We start from the raw sequence: 12,041 nt of genomic DNA on the forward strand, positions 1-12,041 counted from the left end.
TATAAAATCTGTAAGAGGTCTACTGAAAAGCCTAGCTCATCTCCAACATCATACCAAACCACTGCCTCAGCTGTTTCTTCATTTAAGCTATTCTTTAAAAAATATAAAAGATGCCTTCATTCCACAGAAGTTTTCAGGGTGGCAGTATACATAAAATGATTTTAACACAACACAATAAAATAAACTAAATAAAGCATAATTTAAAAAACCGCTTAAACCTGAACATTGAACAATAAAATTCAAAGGCATGGATCAATGCAGTCAGCTAATTTGATTTTTAAAAAGAGAAAAACTACATTTTCAAATGCCTGTGCAAATAAAAAGGTGTAAGGCTGGTACTAAAAAGAGTTTTCAACTGGTACCAGGCATACTTTCCATCTGTGAGCATTCCAAAACTGGAGCATTACCATGGAGGAGACCTTCACTTTTATTCATGATAAATGTACTTCACTCATAGAAGAAAAGGGCATTGACTGAAGATCTTAATGCATGGCCAGACTGACACAGGAGAAGATGCTCCTGCAGGTTTTCCTCTTAATCATAGTTAAGAACCGGTAACCTCTGAGATGTTTAGCTGGCCAACCACAGTTCATTTGCATTTCATGAATTCATTCCCATCTCTAAGTCCGTGTTAAGGGTAGTCACCACAGCAGCAAGGACCCCTGGACAAACATCCCCTGGACTTACTCTTCCACTCCACCAATGCAACTTGCTTGTTCAACTGCCTCTTGCACTAACCAAGACAACAACTGTAGTATGAAGGAGGAGCAGTAGATTTCATTGTCTATCTGCCCTCTGACTTTCTGCCTATTAGGCAAACATTGCCATGAGGAGTAAAAGAATGAAGAGCAGTAGCTGCTAGTGACAACGGTGGTGAGAAGACACTAAGGATGCTTGTGTGTCTTCAAAATTCTGGAGCTGGTGCAGACCATCTCCATGATGCAGCAGCCTCTCAGGATAACATTACAATTACGAATATCAGTTGAGTATCATAGCTTGACAGCCCTACATAAATTACGGTTCGTTAACTGAAACAGATTCAACCATAACACTAAATGTAGCATAGAGGAGCTTCAAACAGAAGCTTGGTCTCCTCGAGGTGGCACATGTAGTTGTTAAGGGCGAGAAAGCTCATTCTTGATGCCTATCTTAGCGGTTTTACAAATACCTTCATTATTCACAAAAGCAGAATGTAACAATACTTCCCTTCATCTGATCTTTACCAACTGTGTGGAAGGCAGTGAGGTTGCACTGTCTTCTCATTGTCTTTTATGGGCTATCAGACTCACTCTCTAGCACCTCAAAATCAAACAAATGATTCCTTTGATCTGCCTGCCTATATGGGCCTATAATGAGAATCTGTGGTGCTTTTGGAATTATCTGTCTTTGTTTCATCTTATTGATGCTGGCAAGGATCAAACAGTTTCTGGCCATGCTTGTTAAAAACTTAATGCCAGTTCATTTCTTCGGTGTGTGTGCATGCATGCATGTGGGAGGTGAGGATGGACTATATTCTTTATGTAAATCCTACAACATTAAAGTGGAGTTAAGCAAGAAGAGGGGAGAGAGTGGAGAAAGTAAATTGTAACTTTTGAAGTTGCTCTCTTTTAAGCAGCCCCATAGCTACTCTTCTTGCCAAGTCACCTCTTCTTTGGTTATTTAGGAAAAAAATTAGGACAAAAATTTCCCAGAGGCTTTAGTTCATACATGAGATGCTTATTAACAAAAGCTAGCATATTAACCTACAGCATTCCTTCCAGTACTTTACAAAATTCAGAAGAAATATCAGACATTTCCATCAGTAATGGAAACATCCAGAAATATAATATTTAACAAATAATTTTGAAAGAATAAAAATGCTAGAAGGGAAAAGACTAGAATTCTGTGGAGGTACCTTCTAATTTTAATGGGGTAAAAGATGGAGAAGCTTAATTCTATAATAGCTCAATGAAAGGTTCAAGCATCACAATCTCTGCAAGATTAATCATTATTATAGTTAAAAAGATACAAGGATAGATGGAATATATGATTTTTAACGCAGTAGAGCAGACAGGCAGCTGGCAGATTTGTCGGTTTTGGAACTACAGCTCCCAGAAGCCTCTGCTAGCAAGGTCAGTTTTCAGGAATCCTGGGACCTGGAGTCTAAAACAACTGCCGATATCTGACTTTGTGCCCACCCCTCAGTTAACACTACATGGGCACTAATCCCTAGCAGTGGTATACTTGAATATGGTTAAAAAAAAGTCTCTATGTAAGCTGGCCCCACAAGGAAAACAGCTGAAGAAGACTACTGTTTCCCAAGTCCAAAACCATATAAGAACTGCTGGAAATCCAAAGCGCAGTTAAGGACAATGTGATAGACCTGGCTGCTCCAAAACAATACATGCCAGTTGCTTTGGACTCCAACACCCATTGGTTCCAGCCAGCATGACAAATGAAGAGAAATAATGGCCACTGACATCCACAATAAATGGAGAGCATTGGGTTAGGGAAAGTGGTTCTAGACACTATGGGGTTACAGTTACTTCTGTCTACATTTGGGCATGGCCATTTCAATTCCACTGCCTATGGAACTATATCAGGAACCCTGGATACATTCATGGTTATCATTCTAAAGAAGGGCAGATCAGCTGCAGTCAGCTGCTCGTGGATCTCAAACCTACTCCTATAACCCAGCCTCCTCATGTTGGTACCAAAAAGTAGAGGTGCTATGAAGTGTCAAGATTGTGGGGGGAAAATCCACGTGTAGTGGGACCCCAAACATACCCCAATGAGGACTAATATGTCAGTCAACACAGAATGAATATGTCCAATATTCTACTGAATATGTCTTGGGAGAAGGCAGCACTAAGAATTTTAAGTCACAGTTCTACAATGGCATCACTTCTGTAGTATCTTAAGTGAATTTTTCCAAGCAGACAACCAAAACTTTGAGAAGGAAACAATCCATAGATTATAAAGGTGCCTTTTATTCCATAGCAATTTATAATCACACTGTATAAATAAACCAGTTCTATCTCCCCCTAAGCTGAAAAGCAATGATTCTTTTTCTCATTTCTTGTGATCAGTGTAAGCTTGTCACCACATAATGAATCATAAGCTTCACACTACTGAAAACCTGCTGCTGTCCGTCCTGTATTTATGAGTCTTCAGATTTGGGTAAACAAAAGAGCTGACATGCAAAAAGTGTCAATTCTTATTTTTTTTCTTTCACTCTAATGTATTATTATTTGTAGGCCTAGAGCACTTTCTCACTCGCTCAGATGGTCTTGAGGTAGAATGAGAGCATTTGCAAAAACTTAAGCAATATCGTATTGCTGGCTTAAGTCTTCTCTGCTTTCATCAAGCCTAGTATAGACCTTCCCAATGAGTGTTGCAGCATATCTGAAAGGCACCAGGCTGCGGAAGGCTGGACCAGTTCATAGAATCACAGGACAGTTGGGTCAGAAGGGGTCAAGAAGGCCATCAAGTTCAATCCCCATTAGTGAAGGATACCAGTTACACCATCCTGATCGGGTAACAGCACAATTGCTTCTTGAAAGACTCTAGTGTGGAAGAGCACACAACCTCTTTTCACAGCTTGTTCCAGTGTCGTACTGCTTCAGGAAATTCTTCCTTGTGTCTAGCCTGCACCTGGTGTACTGCACTTTACATTCATTGTTCTGTGTCCTACAATCTGGGATGAATGAGAATAGATCTTCCTTCTGACAGCATTTGAGGTACCTGTAGAGTGCTATCAGGTCACCATACAGACTTCTTTTCTCAAGGCTGAACTTACTCATGCCTCAGCAACAGCATGATATATATATTTTTTCCTTCTCCAAGTCACTGGGTGCCACTGATAGGCAAAGCACAACATGTAACAATGCCAGATAGGGAATAAGTTAGATTAGACGTCTGTAGCGGAGGAAGAACTTGACGTTTTTGTTGGCTGTCCTGGTTTTTTGTAACATGTAGTTTGGCCTTTTATTTTCTTCAAATTTCCTTCTCTTAATTATTAGGATCTGTGTGTGTGTGTGTGTGTGTGTGTTTACTGTGGCTTCTTACTGAGGTGTTAAATCATTTCTTGAGCATGTTTCAGTGAGTGTATTCCTCTTTATCTGAAAATATTTCCATCAGGCTACCATTCTTATTTTTTGGTAGGGAAAGTGTATTGCCACCAAGTAACTGAATAACCTCAGGCAAGATTCTCACTCTTTCTTGCATCTCAGTTCATCTGCATGACAAAATTCGAGTCATAATATTGATTATCTACCCAAATATGTTATAGGGCTTAATTAAAGTGTTTTGTTTCAATTAAAGCTTATGGAAAATGTGAAACATATCCTATAACAATTATTTAGTCATGAAATTGTGCATTTAACAACATTAGTGTTGTTTTTAAATGCAATTATTTTTATGCATGACAGAGTTGGATGCAGATTTAGTTGAGCATACCTATTGAAATTGATGGGAAATACATTAATAGCCTACCTTGTAGGGTTGCTGTTGTAAGGATAAAATGGAGCTTGTAAGCCACTATGGATTCCTCAAAAGAGGAAAATGTGGGATATATATGCAATGTAACAACAGCAACAAATAAATCCCATTGATTTCAACAAGACCACTCAAACTGTGATTAAGTCTGGATCCAACTCACAAATACCCATCATAAATCTGCTACCTTAGAAGACGTCAGCAACCAATAGCGCTGAGGCTCAATCCAATCCCCCCGTTTCCAGAATGTACCCTTTCCTCACCCCTGCTCTTTTTTCATCCCCAACAGTTTGAAGAATGGAAAGAAGAAATGTACATCGTTTGTGTAATTGCTTTTCCAATGAGCAATTGGTTTGTCTCATTAATGTTGGGCTTTCTCAAAGTAGCAGATACTAACTAACATACAGTAACTTACAGTTGATTCAAACAGCATCTTATCTGCATACCGCACATGCGCAGTGGGAGAATTGGGTCATCTCCACTTCAACTATGCTGTATGTGCCTGTTCCCCCATGGGTTGTCTTTGGATCCACAAGATGACTTTAACACTGAAATAGGAGTTATACCTAATAGGTTGCATCCAATGTTAGTCTACTTAAAGACCCCTTCTTTCAGTCGCTCCACTCAAAGCAGGGGTAGTGCTGGATATAACCTGTTAAATATGTGGACCTGATTCACATGGATCATCACTACACCCTCCAAAGTGGGGCAGCATTCACTCCAATCATGCCTATGTGCCTTGGATTCTATGCATATTGGAGTATTAGTGTATTCCAAAGTTACATCCAGGGGGTGGATGCTCAGTAAGCTCAAGAGCAGCGCAGGTGCAACCAGCATGGTGCATGTGCTGTGGGGAAATGATGCATCAGGGGAACTTGCCAATCCCCTTTTTAAGTATATGGAATTATCCATGTAAGCACAAACAGTATATGGTATTATGCACATTAAAAAGAAGCATCCACAATTTACATGAATTAAACATTTTTGACTGAAAAAGGAACTGTTGTGTGGTTAAATGATTAAGTGCCTAGAGGACCTACACAATAGCTGTCCACTCCTGCCCAAAGCATTTTATTTTGAATTAACAACACAAAAGTTTCTGTTATCATTGAACAGTTTCCAACTACACTTCTGCAATATTTTGCCATGTGCAGGCTCATTTGTCACTTCTAGGCTTGATTACTAATACACACACTAGTAATTTCTCAAGATATCCATATGCAAAACACCTTTATTTGAAATGGTTTCCACCCTAACAACACACATGCAACTACCATCATATTTTAAAGAATCTGATACAATGCAAATTATTATTTCCTTAATGCAGCAGTTTAGTTTTGGAGCAACAAGATTAAGTGTGCAATTAGAACTTAGTTAAATAGTTCTTTAACTTAGTCAGATAGTTAAAGGGAGGCTTTCTAAGTGGGCCCCAAACCAAACATTATGGTAGAAGATTTTCTTAGTCTTTCACCTTTAACTGTCTATAGGAAATTTTATATTCTTTCTTCCTTCATGTTTTTAACCTAAAGAGTTGCCTTGATGATTGATGAGTTATCCTGATACACTTGATGAGTATATTATCAATAATCAATATCTCATCCAGATGGTCTCATGCAGGTACAACAGAGTCAATCTCTTAAACATGGTTAAGAGAATAGGAGCATGTGATGGGTTATGAAACAAGGATTTGAAGCTGGTGTGATAATCCAGATTAAAACTGTAATCTTAGTGTAAACTAGTTAGTTAATGCTACACCACTGATAACTCACATAAAGATGAATCTGTACAGGAGATGAAGAGAAAAAGAAAGACGCTTTCTATTCCTTGCATGTGGCAGCAGTACATCAACACAGGGTCATAAATTGGTTTCAGAAAAAGGGCTTCTTGTATAAAGCAATTCACGTGTCTTGTAGTCACTTTCATCAAAAAAAATACAGTAAAATGGTATTTGATTGGCCTGATAGCAACACACTACACTACACTACACTACACTACAATGATGTCTGGTTAAATCTTGTAGAAAATATGGGTGCTGGAGCCGTGCTTGTGTCTGAACATAAAAGCCAGCTTTTCTTTAGTGTGCACACCTACTGTGATCATTAGTTTCAAGAGAAGTAACATGTTGCTTGTTATCTTCAATCTCTCTACTGGTTCCCTTGAAAATGACTCTGTAGCTTGATGCAATTTTACCCCTGAAACCTAAGTCTGAGTCCTGGATATGAGATATTCATTCTGATATCTCTATCCTCAACAGCATTGCTGCAAACAAATTTACAAGCAGAATGCCAAAGATGACAGTGTTAAACCAAAAGCTACAGTTGCTTTTTCTTAGGTAGCTTTGAGTGCCATTTTTGCTAGGAAGGCAGAGTAAATTGCTATGCCACTTTCCTTAAAGAAATCCCCATCCAATTCACATAAAATCATGAAAAAACACAATATAACCAACAACAAAGTAATACCATACAATAAAATGTGCATTACAATAACCAGGGATACATGGCAATACAAATGGTCAGGAAAATGCCTGAGCAAAAAAACATATGTTTTAGTTTTTGGTGGAAAGATTAGAAATCTGCCTTATTTTGGTGGGAACAGCTGTCCACAAGGTAGACATCCACACCTCAACAAAGTGAACATCAGTAGGCTGTGGTATGGGATGCAAGGCTTCCCCTAAGAACACAACAACTGGGAGGCCCTATACAGGAAAAGACAGCTTCTAAATATGCTATCTGACAGAACCTGTGCAACTTTTATCAGTTTTTAAAGCTGGAAGAGGATTTCTACAGAAGCCTTCCTGGAATTAAAGAGATGCTCCAGTCTTTTACCTAGGCAACCATCAATTATCTCTAAAATGGTATGAGAGCAGTATATAGATTACGAAGGTCAAGCTAACAGGAAAGCTGATGATTACTCATTTTTGCTTGCAAGTTAATGGGGACATTAACATGGACTGGGGTGAAGTTTATATGGATTTTAGGAAAAGAGGCTCCTTGGTAACTCCTAAGAGCATGTGTGTTCATGTGCGCAAATGTGTATGTTCTCATATTCATACATGTGCATATAGAAAAGTTTTTACTGCTACATTGGTCACGGACAGGAGTATCGTGATTGGTTGCACATATATTCTGCAGCTTTCCGGTTATAAGAACAGTTTTGGAACTCTGACATTTCTGTTTCTTTCCCCCAGTCCCAGGACATTGTCTGACTCATAATAACCAGCATTTTAACCTAAAGCACGCCCGAGTACAATGGAACAGATTGTTCGGCTGCAGGATTTCTGTTTCCCTTTAACACACTTGAAGTGGATTTGGACCGATGGAGAGGGACCCCATCTGTGGAAGATTTCTCCATGACAGCCAGGAAATGCTTGCAGAACAAAGCCTGCCTTTGCTAATGTATACACGCACTTCTAATGGCTGCTGGTGGTTCTTGCAAAGCATAAGTTACCAAATAAAATTCAAGATTATTCTGGACTGATTTTTGCCTGGAGATCAGCCTGGAAATTTCTTAATGTCAGACTCTTTTGCAAGACTTCCAGTACAGAGGGGGTCTATAGCGGGAAACTCAGTGAAAACACACTTGCTCCCAGCTGGCATTTCAAGCATCAAGGTTTTGGATGACTAAGGAAAAGGCTGAGCTGCAAATTATTTGGGGCTTCCAAAATATTTCAGGTTTGGCTTCCATCCCTAGCCTCTTTTCCCCCTACCAAATATTACTCTATTTTCCCCATTTTTCCAAGTGTCAGATTTACCATATGCATTTCCCTAATACTGCAATGAACTACAAAACCAGGAAGAGATGAGGAAAATGAATGTGCCCTATTTGTGGGCTTTCTAGAGACATTTAGTTGGCAACATTAGGTAACAGGATCCTGAACTATTCAGGACTTCCTTGTGATCCAGTGCGGCTGCACTTATTCACTAGATCAAATCTAGACACAAATCTCCAGAAGGTTTTAAAAGATGGAATCCAATAGAAACAAATGGTCTCATCAAAAGTAAAAAGCATTACTGAGCACAAAAAACAAATGCGGTTGGTGGGAGAAGACAAAGGCAGATCTTCAAAAGAATTCAGAAGTACAGTATATTTTATTTATTAACAGCACAATCCTACACCCCTATACATCACCGAGAAGACCTCTGGATTTGCAGAGTCTCAGCATAACATTGGTTAAATTGATCTGACACTGGAACTAGATTACAGGCAATCTCAGATAAGGGGCTTTGAGGGCATTCCCAGGAGAAGAGAAGGGATGAGACCAGATGTCACTAAGATGTGACATAACCTGATAGTGCACCAACTCCCTCCCCTTTGCTCTGAAATACCACAGATCACTTGTCTGGATATAAGAATATGGAACATAATGGAGATTCCCCTGCTTTTTTTAACCTACATTCACACGCACAGAAGAAGGGGGACAGATTTGAGGCTGCTGAAAGGTGGATTCCAGTCTGAATCAGGGCCACACACATTTACTGTAGAGGAGAGAGAGAGAGAGAGAGAGAGAGAGAGAGAGAGAGAGAGAGAGAGACCTACAAGAGCTATACCCTATACAATTATCCTAACATGTGGTTTGACCCCAAATTTGGCTTCCAAGAACACAAAATCAAATTTCCCTCCAGCCCTGGCACTAGCATGACTCTATCCCACCTACATAAGATGCTTTCTATACGCAGCCCTTCACACCAAGTAAGCAAGTCACCATGTGGCATACATGCCATCACAAACCTAGTTGTCTATGACTGAATGTAACTGCCATGGCCGGTCACCTCCAGCAGCCTCAGGGGTTATCTGTCCGTCCCTGAAGGCATGAATGCTTTCTAAGGCATGGGTCCTCAAACTACGGCTGGGGGCCGGATCTGGCCCGCCATGGCCATTTATCTGGCCCGCCTCAGAGGTTTTTAACATGCCGTGCATGCACCTGCTGACACCTGCCTCGCCCTGCACACAGGGAGGTGGTGGCTTGCTCACGAGGAGATCGTTTTGTACTCCCTCGGAGAAAACAATCTCCAAGCTAGCAAGCCGCTGCATCACATGCCCGCCGCTACATCACGGCGCATGCCTGCCCCCGCCTTGGCTCCCCTCCGCCTCCCCTTGCCCTGCCCACCCGCGCCACCTCAGTGCCCGCGCACCCGTGCACCCACTCCCGTGCTGGCCCGCATGCCCCACTGGTACCACCTTTCCAGCCCGCGCCCAGCACCAGCACCTTTCAACTGGCCCCCTGGCGAAAAAGTTTGAGGACCCCTGTTCTAAGGGATCATTCCACTCTTTTTCAGAGTTCATGCTTTTTCTTCAAGACTTTCCTTCAAACTCCTCTGTAACAAGAAAGAAGCTGTTACCTTGGGAGTGGATTGCTCCTAAGGACTCACCCGCCATCCTCTCTCAGCTTCTCATTGCCAGCCACCAGGACTTCCATGGAATGAACTTTCTTGGGAGCCATGAACTGATTGCATCAAGCACACAGCCATGATTTCTGTCTAGCAGGAGCTTAGCTATATATGTAAGATGCTCTGTGCACTAGGCTGGCTGGCCCCAGAACCCTGTCATTGTTGTTCTGATCTGTCAAGTCATCTCTGACTTAGGGTGACCCTATGAATGAACACCCTCCAGAATGTCCTGCTCTTCACAGCCCTGCCCAACTCTTTAAGGCTGTGACTTCCTTTATGAAGTCGGCTGTCTTCACCAATGACTCTTGCCTTCGCATGATGTATCTGAAGCATGACAGCCTCAGTGTTGTCATTTTTGTTCCCAGGGAATGTTCTGGCTTAATTTGCTCTAGGACCCACTTGTTCATCTTTCTGTCAGTCCATCATATTTGCAAAGCTTTCCTCCAGCAGCATGCTTCAAAAGCATCAGTCATCTTTCTTCACTGTCAAACTTTCACACCCATACATAGTGATGAGGAAATGAGCCACAAATCAGGAAGTCCCCCAGTTTAAGTCTTGATATTAAATTTCCATGTGGCCTGAGGAAAACTATTTCCATCTGACCCTCAGTCCCTACCTCCATCTGCAATATGAGGTATGGCATAGTGTTTAGACCACTGTACTGGGACTTGGGAGATTGGAGTTCCAATCCCCTTCTGGCCATGAAGCTCATTGGGTGACTTTGGGCCAGTCCCAGCCTAACCTACTTCACAGGCTGATGTGAGGATAAAAAGAAGAGAAGGAGAACCTTGTAAGTCACCTTGGGTGCCTTCCAAAAGGAAGAAAAGCAGGGTGTACATGTAATATGATTATAATTGCTCATGTTAAAGAGTTGTGGAACATACTCCAACATAGAGAATACATATGAAGCACTCTGAAATACACTAAAGTGTATTTGGGATAAGTCTTTTGAGGCACAATTTATACAGGCCAGTAGAGGGGCATGAAGTGGAACCCTTGGTATACATCTGAATTGCGGGAGATGAAGCAGGCCGGGAGACATCTAGAGCGTAGGTGTCATGGGATGAATCTGACCGAACACACTTAAGAGCCCATTATCGGGCCTATGCTGTGGCAGTGAGGGCGGCGAATAAGAAATTCTTCTCCGTTTCCATTGCCTCCTCAAAATGCCATCCGGCAGAGCTTTTTCGGGTGGTACAAGGGCTGATCTGTCCTGGCCCTAAGAAAGATCTGGTTCCACCCTCAAAGGCCCACTGTGATTACTTTGCCAAGCATTTCAGGGAGAAAATCGCTCAGATTCGTCACGAGCTAGACTCTACTAGTGACTCAGAGGTTTCTGGGGAGATACCAGTGCCGCCGCCTGGTCCAAAATTAATGGATGAATTTCAATTATTGCGGCCTGATGATGTGGACAAGGTGCTAGGACAAGTACGTCCCACCACTTGCCTATTGGACCCTTGCCCATCTTGGCTAATTAACAACAAGCACAGGATTGGGACCTGGATCTTGGAAGTGGTTAACGCTTCTCTGAGGGAGGGCCAGGTACCTGCCACTTTAAAGGAGGCAGTAGTCCAACCGGTCCTGAAGAAAGCGTCACTGGATCCAGAGATGGCAACTAACTATAGACTTGTGGCCAACATCCCATTTCTGGGCAAGGTGTTGGAGCAGGTGGTGGTGGGACAACTCCAACCACTCTTGGATGAAACTGATTATCTGGACCCATTTCAGTCCAGCTTCAGACCCGGGTACGGTACTGAATCTGCCTTGGTCGCCCTGTATGATGACCTGTGCAGGGAGAAGGATGGGGGAGTGTGTCCCTGTTGGTTCTTCTGGACCTCTCAGCGGCTTTTGATACCATCGACCATGGTATCATTCTGGATAGGCTAGCGGGATTGGGGGTCGGAGGCACTGCTTTGCAGTGGTTCCGCTCCTATCTCAATGGCCGATTCCAGAAGGTGGTGCTGGGGGACTATGGTCTGCACCATGGCGGCTATGCCATGGAGTACCACAGGGGTCCATTTTGTCCCCTTTGCTGTTTAACGTCTACATGAAACCGCTGGGAGAGGTCATCAGGAGGTGTGGGCAACCAATCCAGGTGAGGCAGTGGCTGTGCTGAACCGGTGCCTGGCCGAGGTAATGGGCTGGATGAGGGCCAATAAACTGAAGCTCAATCCAGAC

The 12,041-nt window shown here is 42.2% G+C and overlaps 1 protein-coding gene across 1 annotated transcript in view; it reads right to left on the bottom strand.

Annotated features, from left to right (window-relative positions):
• PPP3CA (protein phosphatase 3 catalytic subunit alpha) overlaps positions 1 to 12,041 on the bottom strand; it is a 213,195-nt gene that overhangs the window by 66,733 nt on the left and 134,421 nt on the right. The gene's annotated exons all lie outside the window — the stretch shown is intronic.

This window comes from Varanus komodoensis, unplaced genomic scaffold (assembly GCF_004798865.1).
Source record: "Varanus komodoensis strain SLA01 unplaced genomic scaffold, ASM479886v1 scaffold2, whole genome shotgun sequence".
NCBI lineage: Eukaryota > Metazoa > Chordata > Lepidosauria > Squamata > Varanidae > Varanus > Varanus komodoensis.